The sequence below is a fragment of the Rhinolophus hipposideros genome (genome assembly GCF_964194185.1).
Source record: "Rhinolophus hipposideros genome assembly, chromosome: 24".
Taxonomy (NCBI): domain Eukaryota; kingdom Metazoa; phylum Chordata; class Mammalia; order Chiroptera; family Rhinolophidae; genus Rhinolophus; species Rhinolophus hipposideros.
The window spans coordinates 1,026,560-1,032,559 of record NC_138070.1 but is presented as its reverse complement, the minus strand read 5'-3'; positions in this window follow the sequence as shown (position 1 = coordinate 1,032,559).

Genomic DNA, 6,000 nt, shown 5'->3' with positions numbered 1-6,000 from the left:
ACCTTCGAAAAGTCGTTCCACCGCTTCAGTTTCTCGTCTGTAATACGAGGTGTCAATACCACATCTGCCTGCTAGGACCACTGTGGTACTGAAACGCAGTGAAACAGGAAGCACTTAGCACAAGCACTTGGCCCTGAGGCACAAGTGCTTCAGGGTTCGATAAGTGAGGTGGTAATTAGAATTACTGTTATCATCGTTACCATTTCCAAGGTATTTAAGGAACACTTTGGGAATTTAGCTGGACTCTATTTATCTATTCTCATTTATGGGGGGTGGGGGGATCTATTCCATTCCTTCCGAAAGACCCAACCCATGAGTCTCTGGGTTCCAAGCCTCAGCTCAAGGTGTGCTCGGCTGACTATACGGTGTGGGGTATACTTAACCCTATCATTGCTACTATTGTTACTATTATCACTATTCACGTTTATAGAGAAGGATCTAGGCCAACATCTGATTTTAGTTCTCCCAGGTTACTCTTTTTTCCTCTCGGAAAATAAGGCTGCACAAAATTCTTAGCACAACTTTCCACTGCTGACCTCGTACCCACAGCTTCTGCGCCTGCCTTGCATCTCCCTTTTTTCACTGTTTCCCATGTGCCTGAGATTAGCTGATTTTTGCAGGAGAAAGGGCAGGTGTTTATAAAGCCTTAGGTGCATTCCATGGTAGTAACTTGTCGTTGCCCAGCTCAGCGTTTCCCCAGTTCAGCCACAGGAAGCCAAACCCCACACAGAAGCAAAATCTGCAGAAACACCAGCTGCTTCAAGGACCCCGGACGTCACCGGGGCCAGGTGGCTCACACTGTGCTTTCCGCCCAAGGAGAAAATCCATGACCCTCACTGTCGAGCGCCAGCTACTGAGTACCTTCTCCTTCCTCCCAAATTCTCCGTGCCGGGAATAAGCAAAGGGTAAAGACCTTGAGATGGTGGCATTAGGAAGACTGTTCGAGCTCACCCAGTGCAGTGTGGCACTGGGGCAGCATGGATTTGGTAACTCCCCATTGTGTGGTGTTTTAGAATTTGAAAAGCAGTTTCTGATATAAAAATAAGATGAATTCATAGATGGATAGTGTGATGGATAGATGGATAAATTTATGCTAAAACAAATATAGCAAAAGGCTAATTGTGGAACCTAGATGGTGGGCATATCTGCGTTCATGGTACAAATCTTTCACATTTTTCTATGCTTGAAAATTGCCATACAAGTTGTCGATGGGGGGCTGCTTTTCATACGTGATTTCATTTCTCCACTCTGACCACGGGGATTTCTGTCTCTTTGGCTACATCTGTCTTCCTTGAGTGCTGGTGTCCCGGGGGCTTGCCCCCACTCTTTCCCTTTATAAATTTGGGTCCTCCAGCCAAACTTTGTGTGGTCCCAGCCCTTCAGCCGTTACTTCTGCCCTGCCCACCCCGTCCTCTGGCCTCAGCACTCCTCCCTTCGGTGAGGCCACTCCGTCTTTGACAGCCACCGACAGCCCTCGCCGAGACACGTCTGCACACCTTAAATTCATCCAGTCAAAACCGGTGGCATCACGGTTGTCAGGAACCTCCAGTTCCCCCCAGTCTCGCCCCTCACCAGCCCTCTCCTGCCAGCAGAACGCCCAGCGCGGCCCCGTCTGTCTGCAGCCCTGGACTCGCTCCTCCTCCTTGGTACATGAGATTTTTTAAAACCGGTCCAACTTCAGCCCCCCTAGCACCAAGCCCGCTGTTTGACGACACCGCTGAGGGATTCGGTGTCCACTTTCACCACCTGGCCGACCTCAGTTCCTGGAGCGAGTGCCATGGGACAAGACAACTGTCTGTCGGGGACGAAGCAAGTTACGTGGTTGGGGGTGAACTTGTTTAATCTTCGGAATTCCAAGTGATTCAGACTCCCACAGGGCTTCCGACCACAGAGTCCTTTGTTCCCGCTCAGCTCACTTACAGATCCCTTCCCCCGAGCCCCTTGTCCCCACTTCCAAGGGGATTACTGGGAGCCACTAAGCATTGTGGGAAACTCCCTGGAGTGGCCTTCTCAGGAGGCCTGGTGTGTTAAAACTCAGGCCCCGTGGTTTATCCCACCTACTGACCGGCGTCCCCTGCTGGCTCGGATCCTTCTGGGGGCCTGAGCTGTCTCTGTTGCACAAAAGCACTCACGGCAGGGGTCCCGGAGGCAGTGATGTCCTACAGGTGGCCGTTGTGTGTGGATTCCGTGTGCACTGCCGGCCTGGAGGCTTGAAGTGGAGGCCCCTTCGGGCGCAATGATAAACAGCTCTTCCCAGGTTACACGGGTCAGTGAGAAAATGGGCTTGATTGACACACATTCTATCCACCCAAGGTTTTTAAGCAAACAGTTGCCAAGGAGAAAAAGCAGGCGGGTTGCAGTGGGGCTGAGCCTGGGCTCAGTGCCTGTGAAGGAGCGCCCTCTGCTGTGCACCCCGGGCTCTGCAGGCTCTGGAGCAGAGGATGAGACACCCCCGGGCAGGGCGAGGGAGGGGTCCGGCGAGCTGTCCTCAGGGCCGTGGAGTACTGGGGGGGGGCATGGACGGACGTGACTTGTTAACGCACTTTGGTTGAGGTATAATTTACACCCCACAAAATGCCCCCGTTGCAAAGGCAGGGTTGGATGGGCTTCCGCCCGGGCATGGTTATCCCACCATGACCACAGTCCCGTTATAAAACTCTTCTTCCATCGCCCGGGAAGTTCCCAGCCTCAGGCAACCACTGATCTGCGTTCTGTCCCTGTGGGGGTCCCTACCCTAGAGATGGCACAGAAACGAAGTCCTGCAAGAAGTAACCTCGTGTATCTGGTTACCTTTGCTTCATGGGGTGTTCTGAGGTTCACCAACCACGGTGCTTGACCCACCGCCGGGTAGGATTTCACTGAGTGGATGTGTCACATTTTGTTTACCCTTTCACCTGCAGATTTGGGTGTTTCCTGCTTTGGGCTATTCTCAACAGTGCTACTACAAACATGTGTCTACACGTCTGTGTGTGAATGTTTATTTTCATTTCTCTTGAGTAAATACCTAGGAATAGAATTGCTGGGTCATACGAAACTATGTTGACCTTTTGAAGAAACTGCCAAATTGTTTTCCAAAATAGCTGCACACTTTACGTCACCACCAGCAATGCATGTGGCCTCGTTTCTCTGCGTCCTCGCCTGCATGGCCGCGGCAGCGCCCCCCACCACCTCTTAGGGACAGATCCCTAAGTTCTCTGGACGCGTCCCCACATAAGGGAGGGGGTTTTTATTAAGTCAGTGGCAACACTGAAATGCAAGGGAGGCTCACGCTGAGACCCAGGGGTGCAGCTCCTGAAACCTGGAGGGGCTGGGAGCTGTGGCCGACACCCCGGCTGGCAGCAGGCAGCTGAGCTGAGCAGCAGCTCTTTCCTTGGACCGGGCTGTGCTCTGCTGCCCCCACGATCGACGCGGCTCCCTGCTGCCTCTCCACCACTGGGGTCCGTGCAACTGTCATTTGGCCGGCTGTTTTCCTGACCATTCAGTAGGAATAAAACATTTCTTACACTTGAATGTCTTTCAAAATTGTGAAGCAAACAGTCCTAAAGAGCCATTATTTGGAAAAAAACAAAAAAAGGGAATAACAATTCCCTCTAAGAGCGAAGGCCGTCTCTGCTTCGCCCACCTGCCCCAGCTCACTTACGTAGGTCTCCGTGACACCAGCAGGCACCTGACCTGGTGACGCCTGCATGCAAGCCTTGATTATTTTATTTTTCCAACAGACATGTACTAAGTTTACGAAAATCCAGTGTCTGGCACAACAAACACACACGGCGGCTCATAAAGTGCAGCCAAATTCCATCGTACGGCTGAACTGTCCATTCTGCTATTGTCCCTGACCCACCATGAGGCCCAAGACAGCTTCAGCTAGTGCCAGCCTGGAAGATATTCCACCCCAACACTCTGCTCTTCACCATGTTTATTTACGACACGGGTTTTAACAATTTGCTTCAGCCAAAGGTAGTTTAAAAGTCATACAGGAAAGTCTTGTTCCAAATGACTGGTGCTTCATTCTCAGGCCACATACTCATTTCCATGACAACAGTAGGCTCCAAACCACTCAAAGAGGGCATGAGGGGCCGGTGGCTCAGGCGGTTGGAGCTCCGTGCTCCTGACTCCGAAGGCTGCTGATTCGATTCCCACATGGGCCAGTGGGCTCTCAACCACAGGTTGCCAGTTCAATTCCTCGACTCCCGCAAGGGATGGTGGGCTGTGCCCCCTGCAACTAGTAACGGCAACTGGACCTGGAGCTGAGCTGCGCCCTCCACAACTAAGACTGAAAGGACAACAACTTGACTTGGAAAAAGTCCTGGAAGGACACACTGTTCCCCAATAAAGTCCTGTTAAAAAAAAAAAAAAGAAAAAAAAGGGCACATGGGCCAGACACAGTAAACCCAGGCCGCATCAGCCTCAGCTCCCGTCTCTGCCTTCTACGCCAGCTCTGCACGTCCCGGGGCCAGGTGTGACAGGAAATGCCCGCAGGGAAAGGTGCTGTTCCAAGCTGCTGAGAGAACGCTTTCCCTGACTTCCACGGCCTCTCTGCCTGCCTGACACTGCTATGTCATGTGACGTCCACAATGTGCCAAAGGCAGGGATTCCCCGGCTGAGGAAGACCACGTGTGAGTCCCTATGTTTAAGGACACAGCGGGAGAGAAATGATAAGACAGCAAGAGGTGGGCTACCTTATAGCCTACCTCAAAGAGGGGGCCTCAAAGAGCCCCCTCCCTCTGACACCCTGTAGGGCACAGCACCACCCAGGTATCGGTTCACAAGCCCTCAGTTCTTACAAGAGGTGACGACAGAGGGGTGTCTAAGTGCTTTTTGCTTCAACTGACACAGACTTGTTCTTAACATAATCTCACACCATTATCACATTCGACAAAATGAACACTAGTTCCTTACCTCGCCCATATGTAAGTGTTTCTGATTACCCCAAAACAATGTCTACAGTTGATTTTATTCAAATCAGGATTCACACACTGCATTTGGCTGTTTTTCTTACGTCTCCCTTCTCTTTCTCTCTCTCTCTCTTTCTCTCCTACAGATGCACTAACCTTAATCAAAAATATGTCAAACGAGCAGGCAAGCAGGATTTTTAAAGAAGGAGCCTTTCAGCCAGCTGAGGGACCCGAGGGCACTGCATGGGGCCCTTCTTAACACATACGCAGCCTGTCTCGTGGAAGCTCCGGGAGAACTTTGCTTAAGGTCAGTGGCTATCAATCTCCTTTGTAGCTCAGAGATGCGTAAATTATTACGTGACTCTGCCCAGAGGTTCAGGCTCCTTTTCGGGGACTCCCAGGTATTCCAAGAGGTAAAAATATGAAGGAACATGCCCAAAAAGCAGACCGAGATGTAAGCCCCAGGGACCCTGCCTGTGTCACCAGTGGTTTGGGTTATATACTAATTCAGCCAGGAGTTGCTCATACTTTCTTCCAAAATCCAAATGTAAAGTAGAATGCGGTAAGGCTTGTAAAGAAAAAGAGACACAATAATTGTTCTGCAAGTTCGGAGAATTAAAAGACCTTAGTGCAACCCATGTGAAAGCCAGGGCCCCATAGAACCAGGCTGCACAGGGAGCCACACAAAATACCACACACTCACGAATGCCAATCTTTAGTTGTGCTTCTCAGAAAAGCTTTCAGGGTACCTAGTCCATAACCCATACCGACATTTTTTAATGTACTTTTTACTTTGGAATAGTTTTACAGCTACAGAGAAGTTGAAGCGATTTCTTTGAACGCCTTTCCTCGCCTCCCGAGTCCCTTCGTCCTTTGGGACCTGTCACTCCGTAACTCCCCACACCAGCCACCCCCCACAAAAACACTCTTCTAGCACCTCTTGTTCAACATTCAAATCAGACAGATTGCCTCCCGGCCTCTTTTGTAGTTTGCTCTGCACCCATTTCACCCCCAGACTGTGCTGAAACTGGCTCTCTTCCTCTCCGTTTCCTTCCTGCTCCCACCCATGGCCGGACTATCCCACATCATGAAATGGGAACCAGGG